Genomic DNA, 18,988 nt, shown 5'->3' with positions numbered 1-18,988 from the left:
GACAGAGCTCAATATTTAAAAAAAGATTCATTGCATAAAACCAAGTGAATATTTACAGAAGTTTATAATGGCATTACTATGCACGCTGTGTCAGCTCTGCTGTGGCGATATACCCTAGCCCAAGGCTTTCATTTTACACAAAGAATGTCCACACTGCCAGAAACTTTGTAAACAAACTTGACTTTTTAAAAGGTGTAATTGCCTAAAACCCTCCATGTCAAAGAGGCTCTCCAACAAAACAAACATAAAATGTGCATTAAAGAATGACCTTATCGCGCCCGTGCAGATTCCAGAGACGGTTTTTCCATTTCCACATGCACTTTAACTTAAATATATAATAATGAAGGCTGACAGTTAATTCTGCCTGAACATAGAGAGTAAACATCTTTTGTTTTAAATTGTCTTTTTACCCAATTAAATAAAAATACACTTCCCTATATAAAAATGTAGACTTGCAATTAATTCTGCCTGCACATGAAGAATAAACATTATTTTTTTTAAATGTCTGTTTGCCCCATTAAACAAAAATACACTTGTGTATGTATAAAAATGTAGGCTGGCAGTTAATCATGCCTGCAGCTAAAGAATACACACGTGTTGTGTTAAAATCTCTGCCCCAACCCACTCCTGCATCATCAAAGCGTCACCAACACCTAACACTCACCAGCTAACTCCTCACAACTCACTATGCCCTCGACCAAGCAACAGCCCTCACGCGCTCGCCCATATTAAACTCATTTTAATATAAACATCGAAATTCACTTTATATCAAAACACATCAAAACACACAAACACACTTCCTATAGAAATATACATTTTATATCAATTTGATATCATTTTGATATCATTTTTATATTAAATTGATATTTATTTTTACCTATATATGTTTGTGGGGGAAACTAATGCTAAAAAGGCACAAGGACAAAATACAAACAGGACAAGATAGGCATACAAAACATTAAGCAAGGTGCAATAAAACACTCTGAAACACAAAACATGTTTTAGAACTATCCAAGCGCTCACACACAACTCTGTCAAACTCCTTCAAATAATTCCCAGCACTCCTTCCAACCTCTTAAGTGTGTGCTCACCCTGTTAAACCTCCATTGGGCTGGCAGACCCCACAATGCAAATGCACTGATTCAGTCTTTCTTAAAGGCATGAATCTCTCTTTTTGGAGGCTGTCTGTGCCCCATTCCTGTAACTGAGAGTTTCCAGTTTGAGCCTCGAACCTCCACAAGACTCTTGCACAAGATTGGAGTACATGTTTGAACACTTGAGAACAGCAGCAGAAGTGCTGCAAGAATGCTCAAACTCCTGTAAAAAAGACAAGGAAGGCTTGTTCTTGGGGAGTCACGCATGCTTATTCATTGCATTATAGTCCTTAAATCCCACTTTCTCATACTTCAATCTGCACAGAGTTTGTGCCTAGAAACACTTGTTTCTTTCAGTGTGCTTGAGACTTCAAGCCAGGGGATCCATGACTACACCTATCGCTCAAAGCTGTGGAGTCAAAGAGGGATGTGTCACAGCCCCCCTCTTGTAGAACCTTGATTTCGTAGATCTCCCGGTTTTTGACCACACCAGAGGCTGTCCCCCTAAAATTGATAACACGCATTGTACGGTCTTGGCTTATGCTGACGATCTGGTGCTACCACATCATACTTCCAGTGGTATACAACGCATAGCCAATTCTCCTTGGGTATACGCAGACAAAAATTGTCTGATAATTCATAGGGAAAAGATGCAAGTTATGTTATTCTCTGCTAAATGAATAGCTAGACCTAGGCTATTTGACTGGGATATATCGAAATTGCATACACCTCGCTGTACAAATATTTGGGGGTTAAATTCGATGCTAGACCGGGCTATAGCACCTGTATCGATGTACGCACCAGGAAGGCAACACAGTTGACATCATTAACAGTGAAATTTGCCAAAAGAAGGGGTGGATACTCGATTGCAGGTGCAAGACAGTTATAGTTACAGTGCCTGGTCATTGTGGTCATCTATGGTTTGGAGAGTCTTGTTCAACTTGATCTGAAATGGCTCCAGCTACTTGAAGATAGATTCTGGAGGAAATTGTTGGGGGTTGCCAAATTGTGTTCCTATGGCTATACGAAGACTTGAGTTGGATATTGAGTCTCTTAAATCCCTGGTCTTAAAATGATTATGTACATCAAAATACTGAATGGGCCATCCAATCCTCTCCTACAAAGTCTAGGAAATGTTGAGCGGAGATTAGAATTGAAGACCAGTTTTAGTAAGAACATGAACATTCTATTTAAAAACATAGGAAAGACCACGAATTAGGGGGATGATGCCTCTAATTTCAGGCGCCTATTTGAAAAACGTTTAAACTTGTGGGACTGGAATTAAAACTTTATGCACTTGAGTTTGTTAAAGAGTTATGCTTTTGTGCCCGATGTGCTATATACATTCAAGAAAGTGCAGCCGTACCTAGATGCATGCCCTTCTTCTTTTGCGGATTAACCTCCTGCTTGTCTTGAGTGTTTTAGGTCCTTCAATGTCCCTTGTAGAACAGGAACGCGTTTGCCGTATGTGCCTTAACAAAGCACATGCTCGGATGGCTAAGAATGTCCTGACAGAATGCCCTAGTTTGGGTACGGTCAATATGTATCACCTGGGTAAATTTGTATACCAACTAGACACCATAAAGGACCACCTTTTCTGGAAGCAATGTGTCAACACCTTTAATAGGGGTTTGCATATAGCCCTGTTTAGAATCTGGAAGGTGGTGGACAAGCTCCTAAGTATGGCACAGGATAAAGAGGCAAATGACCATACTTTTGCCCCACCTCAAAATAAGGGGGGATATTGATCTTGCCATAATACCAGTGTAAACCCATCATAAATCTGTTATAATAAATCTATTATACCTTGCTACTTTGTTTTGCTTTACTCACCATCTAGTTTCATTCTACTTTATTTCTCCTCATTGCATTGTACTTTAATATCATTGTGTCTATATGAAATTGGTCTAAGTTGTTTGTTGTCTCCTTGCTTTTATTCGCTTTTGGGGCTTTCATCTCTACTTAACTTTTTATGTCTTTATATCTATATCTATCTCTCTCTCTTTTATATTTTATTCCAATGTTATTTCTATTCATAACCAAAGAGTTGGAATTTATTTATTGTAATGATCTTGATTTTGATTGTTGATTTTGATACTGACTAATTGTTTGGACTGATTGATATAGTGATTTTATGAGTGTAATTTGATGATGAAATGAATTGTGTGTTTTCTTTGTATTATTTATTGAAGATGAGTAAAGTTTTATACTAAAACTATATCACATCAAATAAATAAATAAATAAATAATATATTGACACTTCGGATGCTGAAGCTTGTCCAAGTGGATATTATGCCGAGAGACAGGGTTTCCAGATTTTCGTCTGTAGTAGGAAGAAGAAGGGTGGGTAGTAGGTAAGGAAAGGGAGTGAGGTGTTGTGGGGGTATGTTTGCTTTCAAGGTGGGTGAATGTGAAAAAGACTTCACTAGTTCAGGCAAGAGGATGTGCCGAAAATTCGCTGTGCGGGCTAAGATGCAGATAACATTAGATCTGGCACTACCAGATTGGCGTACTCCGGAGTAGGATTGGCTTGGTGATTATCTTCAGATGTGCCGAAGAGGTCCAACATAGTTTGGAGACTGGTTGGAATGGATGTGCTTAAGCTTTGCCATTCACCCAGAACCTGGCATTGCAAAGGTACATGTAAACTAGGCACTCAAGCACAAAGTGACTGTGTAAGAAAGAGGAACGCGCAGTGCTGGGTTTGAGAAAGACGAAAACTTACTGATCCAACTAGAATACCGCACCCGTGTGGCCACAGTGCCTTCTTGGTCAGTCCATGTACATTTGGGAGCCTCAAGCGAGATTGGGATTTGATGTGTACATTCTATGATGTGTACGTTCCCAGTTGAGTCCCCTGCCCTGTGACTCCTCCCTAATATGCCTCCATCCTTTACCGTGGTTACCTCCTTGCAGGGAAGGGTGTAAAATGGTGAGCTCTAAATGTCGTCCAAGGGGACAAATTTACAGTTGCATGGACATGTTCTGTTTACTGTGAAACACGTGTGCATGGGCGTGATACAAATAGAATATTATATCATATCATACTTGAGAAATAGTATTTGAATGTGTTGTAGTAGAGTAACTGCACAGTTCTTGTGAGCAGTGAAAGAAGTGTACCAGAAAAGTAGTGGAACTGTGACTCCAGCGTGGGACAGTGTAGGGAGGAAGGGAGCAGCGTGCAACACATTTTTCAAGGGTTGCAGCCATGCTGGTTGGCAGCTAATTGAGTTGAAACAGATTTCAGTTTAGCTGTAACTGATATCCGGTGGTAAAATGGAGAAGTCCGCTTTGGCTTCGCAAGGAACAGTTCCAAAATTGTGAAAATGGTTGCAAAAAGTAGTGGAGCTGTTAACAGTAAAAAATGAAAGTAGTGGAACACTGCTCCCAACCGTTCCCGCTCACTTCGGCCACTGCCTGTGAGGCATAGGAATTGTAGTACAAAGTTCCATGTGTCTGGTTCCCTTTGTGTGTAATATGAGATCGCTACTGGACAGGGAATTGTAATGCGATAAAGTGACAGTGTGTGACACCAAATATATACGATTTTAAATGTGTCTAACCCTCGTATCAAAGGGAGCTTCAAATTACAGAGGAAGAAATGTGCAATCTTTTATTTTATTTAATTGGTCATTTTTATAATGCGACTAATACCTACCTGAGTTTGGTTTCTAATCGCGGATTCAAATCTTTGCTGCTCTGTTTTGTCTTGCTTCCAAGACCAGCGCGCTGCCCCAGTGCTATCTTCCCGTATGGGCAGCTAATTATTCTGGTAATAGCACTATTTTGGGAGGTTACTCGAAGCCACATTGTGCCGATTTCTGCAGTAGTAGTTATTATAAAGATCATATTGCAGAGCTGACAATTCCTGACGCCAAGTTAGGTAGTTAATTTTCGACTAGTAAAGGTCAGCTCTGGCATGAGACTTTACGGGGCAGGGGTGTCATTATGAAGAACAGAAGGGTGCAACGGGGCGTGCTAACACAATATACTAGGATTAAGGGTCACGATACATCTCAAATAGCTTATATTGTCATCTCAGCTGGAACCTTAGAGCAGGTATCTTCTCTAAAGATAATAACACATTCTGGTAGTGACCAATGAGAACACCAGCAAGAGAGGCATGGGAACATCATTGAATTGGCTCTGCGGAAGTTAGCCAAGCTAAGAATCGTTTCATTTGGACACAAATGATAATCTCAGTCAACTGGATTGCTTTATCATCCATGTTGAGTTTGCCGATGTTGAAACTGGGTTATCCAACAGGCTTTATTTTGTGAGGGGATAATGAAATGGACACCTCGGTTAAAAATCACATCAGGTTTTTTTCCCTCCCATCTTGAAAGGGGGAAACTTAAAACCATAAAACATTGAAATGGTGAAGGCCAACAGGGACTTGCATAGCAAGTAGCATCATCACCTTAAATGGAGGGACCTAACATTGTACGAATTCAAATTTGCTAACAGGAAATTAGTACAAGGTCGCACAAATTGGCTAAAAAGACACCAAGCAAAGGTCATTACTGGTCAATGGGTAAAGCTGCTACGAATCCTCCCAACAAAAGATGCAAGGACATGTTGGTAACATGGCACTTACTCATGCATTGACCCAATCAAATACATAAGAGAAAAGACGCTGATTCAATTGAATAGATCGAATTTCCAACACTAAGAGAAAAACATTAAAATGGGGCTTGAACACAAACTGCAGACATGGGTGGGGGGGCCTTTTGACCATGAAATTGTCGTGAATACTATTATGGCACTGAGCAATTCCTGGGAGCCGGACCCAGGTGGGCTGGCGAGCATGGTTTTGAGATCAAGTCTCATGGAATAGGCTAACACCTTAGCTACACTATTTGAAGAGATATGAATTGTTTAAAAAATTGCCCTCTATGTGGACACGTTCTATCCATATGACAATATTTAAAAAAGTGGATATTCTTGATCGCTGAAACTACGGTATGATTTCATTACTTGATGTAACAAATTAATTGGCGGCACGTATTTTAATAGAGTTAGAAAGTTGGCCAGAGGATGAGGAAATGGTTTCACAATTTCAAACAGGGTTTAGAAAAAGACACTCCATTCTAAACGGCTTTATTCTAAAACATTTGAAATCTGAAGCCCCTGTAAGCCACCGCTTTATGCAGCATTTGTTGATTTTAGTGCCGCATTCAATACAGTGAAGTAAATTGTGGTTTCAATTAAAGAGCTATTGTTTGTTTGTTTGTTTATTAATTTGTATGGCGCACCAAGCCCGGAGGTAGCTGGGCGCAACAGAGAACCGAATACATGCATACTTAAAAACTTAGTTACAGGGTAAGGCACAAGCTACATGAAGAAGAAACAATATTCGAAAACAAATCTTAGAACAAAACAAGTCAAAGAATATACAAATGTACAGGCGGGGAGTCAGAAAGGGACCGAAGTCCGGGCTGAGTAGTTTGCGGCTGGTCTTAGGGGTCATTTGGGTCATTGGAGTGTAACCATTTGAGAATGTTACATCTGAAACTGTAATAGGTCTGATCTATTCTAACGTCGAGTGGGAGGGCGTTCCAGTACTGGGCGGCCTTGAAGGGGAAGCTGCTGCCGCCTGGTTTTTTTTGTCTGCATCTTGGTATCTGTAGACAGTAGGAGTTGGCTGCTCTAGTTGGGCGGGTGGATGTTCTTCTCACTATTCTCACTGCTTTATTGATGCATTTGTAGGTTAGTGAGGCTGTTTTGAGTAATATCCTGCCACTGATTTTTAGCCATTGCTGTTCTCTTCATAGGTTAGAGATGTGCTCTCTAGTAGGTACCTTGAGGGCAGTTCAAATGGCATTGTTTTGCAAGGTTTACAATTTGTCAATTATGTATTTGTTAGCTCCCAAATACAAGGCATTGAAATAGTCAAGTTTCGAGAGTATTAAGGCGTTGGCAAGGATGATGCAACTTGCTTGTGTCAAGAAGGCTCGGCATGCCCTGATGAGCTTGCAAGTATAGGAGGTGGAGGATGCTAGGGAGTATACCTGTTTCCTCATCGTCAACGATGAGTCAAGGTGAAAGCTTAGTGTTTTCACTACTTTGGCAACTCTAATTGTGTTGCCGTCAATGTTGAATGCAGAGTAGTTAGGGCTAAGTTTTTTTAGGTCGGTATCTGAGCCGAGGAGCAGGATTTCAATTTTGTCATCATTCAGGCAGAGGCTTTGATTGGCCATCCATGCCTGAATGATGAGATATATTTCATTACCAAGGCCATATCAGAGACAAAGTTGCCCGAAAGGGCTATGAGGATCTGGGTGTCATAGTTAGTGTAGGTGACTCCTAGTCCGTCCAATTTGTGAAATAGGGGCTTGGTAAATATATTGTACATGGTTGGCGAGACGCAGGTCCCTTGGGGTACACCGCAGGCTATTTTGATAGGGTCTGCTGATGCCAAAGTAGAGAAAACTCTCATGGTTCGGTTGTCCAAAAATGATTGCAGCCAGGCTACAGGCTCCCTTGAGAAGTGGGCCGCCGATGCCAAGTGTTCACACAAGACGGTGTGGTCCACCAAGTTGAAGGCCGCCGACAGATCAAGGAGGAGTAGCATGGCAGTATTGCCCTTATCGGTGAGCTCGTCAATTTGGGTCTTGAGATCAATTAAAGCTGTCTCAGTACCATGTTGTGGTCTGAACCCAGATTGGCGGGCACCAAGGAGTTGGTTAGATTCAAGATAGCGCTAATTTGTAAATAAGCGACTCTGTCCATTATTTTAAGGAGGAAAGGTACCGTAGTAATGGTCCTGTAGTTATTGGGTATGGCGGGGTCTAGGGTTTGTTTCTTTAGGAGAGGTAAAACCCATGACTCTTTTAAGTTGCTTGGTATAGTGTTGGTAGAGAAGGAGGCATTAATCAGTTTAGTTATAAATGGGGCTAAATCCCTTGCCGCATCCTTGATTAGTTGGGCTGGGCAGTTATCGCCCTTACAGTTTGAGGGTTTGAGCGATGCGATAATCTTTTAAGTTTCCAGGATGGTAACTTTGGTGAATTTGAAAGGAGCTAGGCTGGCGGTGTTAGTAGTGGGGCTGGGGAGTCGTGTCTCATTAGGAGATAGGGAAGCTTTTTTTTGGAAATTTTAGTTTGCAGTGATATCATTTTGTTAGCTAGGGCATGTTGGCTGCTAGTGCACCATTGTTTATCTTTAGGGGTATTGTCAGGTAGGGGTACTTGGGATTCCAGATCCCTTAGGATAGCAAATAGTTCCTTAGTATTGGAACTTGCATTAGAGATCCTTTCGTTGAAAATGTTTTTTTTGTGAGGAGGATTTATTTTTTGTAGTTGTTGGCGAAGTGTTTAAGTTGGAGTTTGTTTTCTTCTGATGGGGTGTGACGCCATTGGGATTCTAATTTCCTTTTTTACATTCTTAATTCTTTTAGGTGAGGTGTGAACCAGGCATTGAGTTGAGCTTTTTTGCCTTTGCCTAGCTTCAACGGTGCAATAGTATCTAGGGCTTTAATCATGGCGTTGTTATAGCTCGCCACAAGGAGGTCAGGATCCAAGTTATTAGGGAGAGCATTGATGGTAGGGTTTAAGAGTGGCAGGAGGTTATCTACTGTAATCTTTTTTTTAGATCTAGTGGGTAGGGGAGGAGCCATAACTTTGTCTATGGTGGTCTGTTCTTAAATTCAACACTGACTGACTGAATGTCAGTAATATCCGTGTCCAAAACCCCCTCCTCCTCACCTGTATCTTCCGATGAGGTCTTGTGTCTGAGCACCTTCCTTCTAGTCGTTTTCTTTTTTATGAAGAGGTAAGGCCTTCCGTGGTTAGAAGCCACCCTGGCACCCTTTTAAAACAGGGAAGCAGAGGACCCCTTTCCAAAGAGAGCGGTCTGAGAGGAAAAAATCTATTGCTAAAAAAAAAACTCTCTTGGATGTGATGCCTTGAAAGATGAGTTGTTCGAAAGAAAGTCCAGGACAGGTATGAAGGTTGATGGCCAGGTCCTTAGAATTGTGATACCAATGAAGGAAGCAGTCCTTAGCTGAGGAGAACCCCGGAAAGTATATATTCTTGAGGAAGATCGCCAATGTTCAGGGGCGGTAGAAGACCCTGTATCAGCAGAGGGAACGTAAGAAAACAGAAAGAAGGAAGATAAGCAAGACAGAAACCGAAGCGGGGACGGAGCTAGGCAGGACAGTGTACCAAAGGAAACGAGTAAGTAGGAGGCAGGAAAGGGAGAGATCAGCAGAGAGACAGAGGCAGCTAGACAGAAGAAAGGAATCGAAGCGAAAGGGAAAACAAGGTAATAGAAGATCAGAGGAGCAGAGAATAGCAAACGGCAGACTAGCGGAAAGCGGAAACAAACAAAGTGGAGGAAAGCCGGGGAACCAACAACCCCCCGTAGGAAGTAAACGGAAAGCGAGCACAGAACAGTAAGTGGAGCATACAGCAGAATGTTGCAAGGCGCCGAGCCCAACAAGGGGCGTGGCTAAATACGGAAGCTAAAGACAGGCAGAGACGGAAAGACTAGAACGGGCAGCCAGGAAGTAAAAGACAGAAACGGAACATCATAATGGCGACGCCAGCGCCATATATTCCATAGCTGCCAGTGATGTCTGGGAGAAGGCGGCATGACAGTACGCCCCCTCCGAAGGGACACACCCCCGGTTTACCAGGGAAGAAGCGGTGGAATCTCTGGACAAGACTGGGAGCATGAATGTGGGAAACGGGTTCCCATGAATCTTCAGACTGGGAATAGCCTTTCCAATGGACCAGATACTCCAGCCAGCCTCTTCTGTAACGGGAGTCTCGGATAGAGGCAACCTCGTACTCCTCCGGAGGGATGTCTGTAGGCACTGACCTGCGGGGTGGACTGCGGTGGTAAGTATCCTCTTTATATTCTTTGAAAAGGGAGGAATGAAACACAGGGTGGATGCGTTTCATATACCTTGGTAACTGGAGGCGGTAGGCCACCGGGTTTATTCTGTTGAGTATGGTGAATGGACCCAGATACCGTGGGGTAATTTTCGAAGGGTGTAACCAGCGGGGAAGGTACTTGGTAGCTAACCAAACCTTGGTTCCCTTCTGCCAACATGGAGAAGGAAGGCGCTTCGGATAACTCTGGAAGCCGTAGCGAAGTCTGCTGGCCTGAAGACTCTCAACAGCTATCCTGTGCGCCTCTGAGATGTTGGACAGCAAGTGGTCCACAGAAGGAGTACCAGAAGGGGGAAAGGACATAGGCGGTATAAAGCTGGGATGATAGCCATAGGAACAAAAGAAGGGACTACGTTTTGTAGCACTGTGTGTAGAATTGTTATAGGCAAATTCAGCGTTGGGCAGCAAGATTACCCAGTTGTCCTTCTGACTGTTGACAAAACATTGAAGATATTGTTCCAGGGAGGCATTGGTCCTTTCGGTCTGGCCATTAGTTTGCAGGTGGAACCCTGAGGACATAGCTCTTTCTATATGCAACCTCTCACAGAGCTCTTTCCAGAAACGAGAGGCATATTGGGTGCCTCTATCCGATATAATCTTGTCTGGGATTCCATGTAGGCGGAAGATTTCTTTAGCAAAGACTGAAGCCATTTCTTCAGCAGTGGGTAAACCAGCCAAGGGTGTAAAATGAGCCATCTTCGTAAAACAGTCCATTGTCACCATAATACAGGGCCAGCCCTCGGAAGATGGTAACTCAACAATGAAGTTGGTAGAGATGATGCTCCAGGGTCTCTTGGGCGCACTCTCCTGCTGAAGGTATCCTATAGGCCTCGGCGTGCTATTATTAGAACAACAGCAGACAAGACAAGACAGTACATAATTGGAAACCTCTTTAGCCATACCAGGCCACCAAAACTGGTGTCTAAGCAGAACAAGGGTGTTTTTTACCCCTCTATGCCCTGCTACCAGGTCATCATGGCACCATTTAAGTGCACTTTGTCGGAATCTGGAGTCAGGTAAGTAAAAGCGTTGTTTGTGAAAACATAATCCGTCTTGCATGATTAGATCTTCTGGATGACAGCCCGATGGTGGAACCCTGGAAAGTCGGGTGGCTCTGTGAACCTCTTCCAGGAAAGAGATGGAACAGATAACCTTTTTGTCGGGTAACATAAGGCTTAGTTGTGGTTCCTGGGATTTCCCAGGTATAGGTCTTCTTGAGAGAGTGTCTGCAAGTAGGTTATTTGAGCCAGGTATATATGTCAACACGAAGTCATACTGAGAAAAAAAATGAGCCCACCGGGCTTGACGTGAAACCTTGAGATTCTTATGGTCGGTTCTTATCTCAAAGGGATGAATCGCTCCTTGCAGAAGGTGGCACCACTCTTCAAAAGCTGTTTTCATGGCCAGCAATTCCTTTTCGATCACTGAATAGTGAGTCTGACTGGTATTCAAGGTCTTGGACATGTATGCCACGGGGTACTCCATGCCATCATGTTCTTGTAGTACAGCGGCTCCTATAGCCGCTTCAGAGGCATCAGTCTCTACAATAAACAATCGTCCTTGATCCGCTTGGCGTAGCACAGGAGCAGAACAAAAGTCCTCTTTCAACTGTTGAAATGCCCGGTCAGCCTCGTTAGACCAAAAGAAAGGGGTAGATGTTTCCTTTAACAGGCTGGTAATGGGCAGAACTCTATTGGAAAACCCCGCTATGAACTTGCAATAAAAATTGGCTAGCTCTAAGAACCTCTGGATGTCCTTAACTGAAACGGGAATAGGCCAATGCAATTTAGCTTCAACTTTGCGGGGATCCATCTGGATACCTTCGGATGATAGCATAAATCCTAGGTAGGGAACCATAGAGGCTTGAAAGACACATTTGTCAGGATTGGCCTTTAAGTGATTGTCCTTTAGTCTTTGCAATACCTGATGAAGATGAATGGAATGGAGTTGGGGGTTCTTGGAGAATACCAGTATGTCATCAAGGTATACGATGGTGCATTGGAACAAAAGATCTGAGAAGGTGCGGTCCATGAACCGTTGGAAGACTGATGGGGCGTTAACCAAGCCGAAGGGCATGACTCAGTATTCAAAGTGCCCGAAAGGTGTTCTAAATGCAGTCTTCCACTCATCCCCGGATCGAATGCGTAACAGGTGATAAGCTCTTCGTGGATCGATTTTGGAGAATATCTTGGCTCCCTGTACAGCTTCTAAGACATCTTTGAACAGAGGCATAGGGTACCGGTCCCTGATGGTGACCTGATTGAGACCCCGGTAGTCTATACAAGGTCTTAGCTGACTGGTATCCTTCTTGGGGACGAAAAACAGTGAAGCCCCGGCGGGGGAGTGCGAAGGTTGGATTAGACTGTTCTGTAAGTTAGAGTCCAGGTACTTCCTGAGTACCTCCTTTTCTTTGAGTGAGAGGGAAAACATAGGCCCAAACAGAACCATAGCCTCGGGCAACAAGTTTATGGTGCAGTCTTCGGGCCGATGGGGAGGCAATTCTTGTGGTTCGTTATGCTGAAAAACCTCTATGTACTGACTAAGATCAGCGGGAAGGCTGTTTATTCTCAAAGTTCATGTACCTTGTGATGGTTCAGGAAATGTCTGAATAGTGGCATAATTGGTTACTGGAAGGCAGATCTGGCGGCAGTATTCAGAAGAGAACGACATCTGATTATTTCTCCAGACTATGGTAGGGTTATGCTTCCGTAACCAGGACACCCCCAGTATGACTGGGAAGTGGGCAGCTCGGATGAGGTCAAACTGGATAGTTTCAGTAGGTTGCAGCAACTTCATAATCATCGGTGGGGATGTGTGTGTTATTAGGCCTGAGCTTAAGGGTTTGCCATCAATTCCTTCCACTTTTTGATCTTCCTCCTTCTCCAGATGGCCAATACCTGTCTTGTCGGCCCACACAATGTCCATGAAACATCCCGCTGCACAGCAATCCAACAACGCCAACACATCCAAGGTCTGTTGAAGAAGACTCCGTTGAATAGCTACCACCATGAGGCAGTTGTCTTTGGTAGAGTTGAAAGGAGTAATTAACAAAGAAACGTAGGGACCAGGAAATCCCCCTCAGTAACTTGTCCCTGCTAGTTCCGAGGAAGCGCGTTTCCTGACCGCTGTGGTGGCACATCTGAAGAGTCTCTTAGAAGATGTTGGTTGGACCCACAGTACATACATCGGTTATTATCTCTTCTTCTCTTGTGTTCTTCTGGGGTACGAGGACCTTGGGTAGCACCAATCTGCATGGGTTCTTCCTTGTTTAGGTGGGTTGGAGAGGGGATGGACACACAAGGTTCGGATACTACAGAAAACCCACGGTTCTTTCGACGTTCTGAACGTCTTTCGGAAAGACGGAAATCTAACTGGAGGACCGTAGAGCATATTTCTGTCAGAGTTGCGGGCCTGGGTACCCGTGCTAGTTCATCCTTCAGGTCTTCTCTGAGGCCTCGTCGAAACATGGTGTACTGGGCAGTTTCTTGCCAACCAGTCTCGGCTGCTACTCGTTTGAATCGGGATATGTAGGACAACAGATGCGTGTTGCCCTGATATATGTCCAACAACTGTTCAATAGCAACCAGAGCAGTCTCTTGCCTTTCAAATGCCAACTTGAACTGGGCTGTAAACCCACTGTAGTCCTGCAATACGGGGCTGGCACTGGTTACCAATGGGGTAGCCCAGGCTAAGGCGTTCCCAGTTAGATTAGACATCAGGAAACCTATGCAGGCTTGATCAGAAGCATAGGTTTGGGGTCTGAAGGTGAAATGAATGATGAATGCCTCCATGAATTCCTTAAACTTATGTGGAGAGCCTTCGTATTTGCCAGAGGCTAGAGACATAGGAGGGAGTTCACTGCGGGCTCTTTCCTGACTGTCAATTCTCTGCTTAAGGACAGCATTCTCTACCTTGTGTTAATTTGTGCACAGCAGTAAGTAGTTCCTGTACTTGTTCAGCAGAAGCCATTGGGGATCCTTTTTGACATGGCACACTCTCAAATTCAACACTTACTGACTGATTGTCAGTAATACCCGTGTCCAAAACCCCTCCTCTTCACCTGTATCTTCCAATGAGGTCTTGTGTCTGTGCACCTTCCTTCTAGTCTTTTTCTTTTTTGTGAAGAGGTAAGGCCTTCCGCGGCTAGAAGCCACCTGGCACCCTGTTAAAACAGGGAAGCAGAGGACCCCTTTCCAAAGAGACCGGTCTGAGAGGAAAAAAGCAATTGCTAAAAAAAACTCTCTTGGATGTGATGCCTTGAAAGATGAGTTGTTCGAAAGAAAGTCCAGGCCAGGTATGAATGTCGATGGCCAGGTCCTTAGAATTGTGATACCAATGAAGGAAGCAGTCCTTATCCGAGGAGGACCCCGGAAAGTATATTTTCTTGAGGAAGATCGCCAATGTTCAGGGGTGCGGTAGAAGACCCTGTATCAGCAGAGGGAGCATAAGAAAACAGAAGGAAGGAAAATAACCAAGACGGAGACAGAAGCGAGGACGGAGCTAGGCAGGACAGTGTACCAAAGGAAATGAGTAAGTAGGAGGCAGGAAAGGGAGAGATCAGCAGAGAGGCAGAGGCAGCTAGACAGAAGGTGGCCAGAGCCGTACAAGGAATAACAGAATCGAAGCGAAAGGGAAAACAAGGTAAGAGAAGACCAGAGGGGCGGAGAATAGCAAACGGCAGACTAGCGGAGAGTGGAAACAAAGCAGAGGAAAGCCGGGGAACCAACACCCCGGTAGGAAGTAAACGGAAAGCGAGCACAGAACAGTAAGCGGAGCGTATAGCAGAAAGTTGCAACGTGCCGAGCCCAACAAGGGACGTGGCTGAATACGGAAGCTAAAGACAGGCAGAGACAGAAAGCCTAGAACGGGCAGCCATGAAGTAAAAGACAGAAATGGAACATCCTAATGGCGATGCCAGTGCCATTTATTCCATAGTCGCCAGTGATGTCTGCGAGAAGGCGGCATGAAGTCTGTTTATCTAGTGTTAAGGAGAAGTTGATTAGGTAGTAGTCTGTCCATTGGTGGGGGGTAATCTCATTGTTTGTGGTATCGCAATTCAAGGTGGCAACCCAATCGAGGGTCCTTCCTTTGTTGTGCATTGGGGTTAGGACTTTTTGGATAAGGCCGTGTTTGGTTAGCATGCTAGCTATGGATTGGGCAGGTTTATCTTCAGGGTCATTGAATCCTAAGTTAAAATCTCCTAGTAATAGGAGCTGAGATGAGACCTTAGTGTTATTGGCTAAGAGGCTGGATAAGTCCTCCTCGAAATTGCTGGTGGGGCCAGGTGGCCTACATATCAAGTAGATGGTTAAGGTGCTACAATGGGAGATGGGTAGTTTTGCTGTGAGAAGTTCACATGACTTAAGGTGTTGTTCAGTAGATTGTCTTAAAGCAAGGTTAGTTTTTGCTATAATGGCAAGACAGCCTCCTTTACTGTTGGGTCTGTCCATTCTAAATAGTTGGTAGTTGTCTGGAATGGCTAGGTAGAGCGCTGGGCCTGCTGCTTCGTGCAGCCAGGATTCCGTAACTGCCAAGAAGTCACGGTTGTCAGATGCTAGGATGCCAGCTATTTCTGTGGCATGGGCAACTAAAGATCTAGCGTTGATTAGGGCTCCAGATATAGTTGTTATATTACACATATTCTGAGTTTTTATGGGATTGAGTTTAGGACTCGGGAGTGTCTCAGAGTGAGCTGAGGTAGGTTTATGTTGGGCATTAGACATTTTATTGCAGTGAACTATAGGCTCATAAAGGCGAGGTAATCTAGCTCGAAGTCTGGTGTTTCTATCCGCGGTGGGGCATGGTACATATTTGGAGAGGGACATGACTAGAATTAACGGTAGGGTGAGGCACAACAGAAAGGTAGCTTGGGTTTTTCTTGGGCACATAGTTGTAGCTAGGTGGAAAGCAGGTTAGTGCAATGTGATCAGTGGACGCGGAATCAGGGATTAAGTGTGAAGTATAGTTGGAACAATAAGCTATTAGGAGCAGTACAGTATGCACAATGGGTCAGTTTAGATCAAAGCCGTGGGCACAGTGAGTTCAAATCAGGCAGTGAGCACAGTAAGTTCAGATCAGGCAGAGTTCAGATCAGGCAGTGGGCACAGTGAGGTCAGATCAGAAATAGTGCACATAGAGGTTCAGTTCAAATTAAGGCAATAGGCATCCTAGTCATTGAGTTTGAATCAAATTGTAGCACGTTAGTCAGTGCAGTAGAATATGCTAGTCTGACTTGTTGCATGCTAGTGGCATCGTGCGTATATATTATAGAGTTGATATTATGCGTACCTAAGCTTGGTAAAACAGTCATACATAGCATAGTATTCAGTACAAAAAAGAAGGTGGGTGAGGCGCGCACTCCCGGTCCTGGTCAATTAAACCTGTTGCACAAAATAAGTAGCTGGGTCACATCCCAAAATGGACAAATATTCACAGGGTTAGATCCCTTCTGCTGCAAATCAGGTACTCAGTATTAACAGGGTTAGATCCCTCGGCTGCAGTTCTGTGGTCTGTAGTTGTTCTCCTCCTAGCGCTTTCTTATCTCAAATAATCAGCAGGGAGGCTGTTAAGCAGGTGTGTCTAATTAGACTCAAAGGATTCTGGTAGCTGTAGTGAAAAAGTTTTTTTCTGTTCAGGTGACCAGCAACTGACACCCCTCCAAAGTACAAGTCCTTCCCAAATTTGGGGGAGGGGAGAGAACCATCTTTATGATTCTCCAAAGTGGGGCAAGTTGATCAGCCTCCTCGTGGTATAGCGCCATGCTCATTCTTTTGGTGGATCCGGCCTCCTGAGGATAGAGGCTCCCTCTGCCAGATGGATCAGACCTTTTAGGGAAGTGGTCTTCAATGTGGGGGGCTGCCCCCCAGGGGAGCACGAAAGATGTACATTGGGGGCCACAGACTGTTTACAGAGGGAATAAGATAACTGTTCTATAAAAAGAATATATAAGCACATGTTCTACTGCTTATATGGTCTGTTAAAAGCAGTCACCTTAATCCTTTAGCAAAGAGCCTGGGCCCATCTGCACATCCTTTGGAGGAGCAGAAACAATATTTTTAATCAAGAGGGGGCTTGGTATGAAAATGGTTGAAGGCCACTGTTTTAGGGAAATAGTACTCTGCTCACCCCTCCAGGTGAATTGGGCCTTCTAGGGATATATTTCCCTATTCTCACTACAACTGCTCTCCAAATCTTCCTCATAATCCTTTCTCCACGCTCTGCCCTCTCCAACTTCCCAACAACAGACTTAGGTTCAAAGCCTTTAATTTGTAGTCTCATGACATTCCCTCAATTGATGCAGGTGAGTTTCGGGAAAAGCCTTTAAGTAGATGAGTGCCCATCTTGCAGTCCGGTTGGAAGTGGGTTTGGTCATTTGAACCGAGCGTGGTTCCGCCCCACCCACTTTGCTGCTTCTCTGGCTCTGCTCTGCAGGAGTCTGCCTCTTTGCGTCTTAGCCGGTCTTAGCTCTGGTCAGCTTCTTTAATGCTCCTCCTCAAAGATACAGGTAGCGGTCTGCGCCGCATTGCCACGTTTTTCCAAAGCTCCCCTCTCCTCCGGTCAAGGCTGGCTCCGAGAGTGCAAAACGTTCTTGAGGGTTCCTGTTGCCTTGATTGACTGTCAAAGTTCTCTTTGTAAAGGGTTTCCTTCTCCACGGATTCCTTGTGTTCATCTGGTCACTAGCAGAACACAAATTTGTATGGAAAAGTAGTTGGGTCATTTCGTTTCACAGGTGTTGGGTAGGGAAAGTGGGGCCAATAGAGTGGGCGGAGCGAGTTGGCTTGGGTGGACTTCTGATTATCTCCTTTCCCTCTGTATCTGCAGGTATTGGTTAGTGGGTATTGGTTGGACAGTTCACCGGCACCCGACGGTACCAACTCAAACCTCCACTCATGAGTAGGTCACCCAATTCATCACTGTAAGTGATAGGAGTATAGCTGAACATGTTAAGAGGTATTTTTGTGGTATGTTATGTTCCGGGCCACCAGCTCATTTCCCGGGGTACACGCTTCTCCTCACCAATCCCAGCTCTTCCTGCACCTTTCTTTATGTTTTTATCACGTCCCGCAGTGACACTTCCATTGTGGTCAACGGCCACAAGGGTTGCTCTTTCATGGGGACACTCCTTGAGCGCCCGTTCTATGCTTATTTTTTGGAGGGCGGACATTTGGTCTGTGAAATTGCAGTGGGAAACCATAGGCCTCTCCACCATCTGGATCCTGTCCTCCACTCAAAGCCACGCCCAGCCACTCCCTGTCACTGTATGGCTTGGCTTCCCTCTCCCAGTAACTGAATAACTGAATGCCAGTCCATGGGATCTGACCATCAAGTCTTCAAATGAGTGAGGACGCATTGACCTTTGGTGTGTGAATGTGAGAGAGACTTCCTTCAAATGTCTGCAAGACTGGAGCATATTTCTAGGACAAATTGACCAATGAATGCCCAAGATATGCAGCCGGTTTCTCAATGGTACTGCTCTAATAGGCGAGAGACCTAGATGGGCCCACTGGGCATGCAATTTTTGCAGAGGTGGGGGAGGTCTGAGAATATTCTCAGCCTGCCCCGCGCTTCCCAAGAATGGAGAATTTGGGGCTGTACTTTCAGAACCCGGGGACCACTATCACTGAAACCAAAATGTTCATGCCTCCCAGTACACAAAGGGCTAAGGAGAATGAAGGCTGTTCCCGGGTGCCCTGCTCGCCTGGCATTCCAGGACCCTGCTTGTGCATGGTGCAGGACGCATCTGATAGGGGGAGCGAAAGAGACATGGGCAGAATCAAAGGCAGTCCAAATCAGACCTGTCTGCAGAGGCCACTGGCACGATAATGTGGGAGTGCATGTGGGTGCAGTGTTGGGGTGAATTAGGACAGCAAAAGCGAGAGAAGAGCAAGGGACCCTGTTGCCACGTGTTGGCGGTCTCGTGCGGGCCGCCTCCGTGAGCCCCCCACCCCCTGTAGAACAGAGACACGGAGACGTGGATGTTGTCGGTGTGGGCTCCCC

Source organism: Ambystoma mexicanum, chromosome 4p, assembly GCF_040938575.1.
Source record: "Ambystoma mexicanum isolate Mex_15411 chromosome 4p, UKY_AmexF1_1, whole genome shotgun sequence".
Lineage (NCBI taxonomy): Eukaryota > Metazoa > Chordata > Amphibia > Caudata > Ambystomatidae > Ambystoma > Ambystoma mexicanum.
This window is presented reverse-complemented; position numbering follows the sequence as displayed.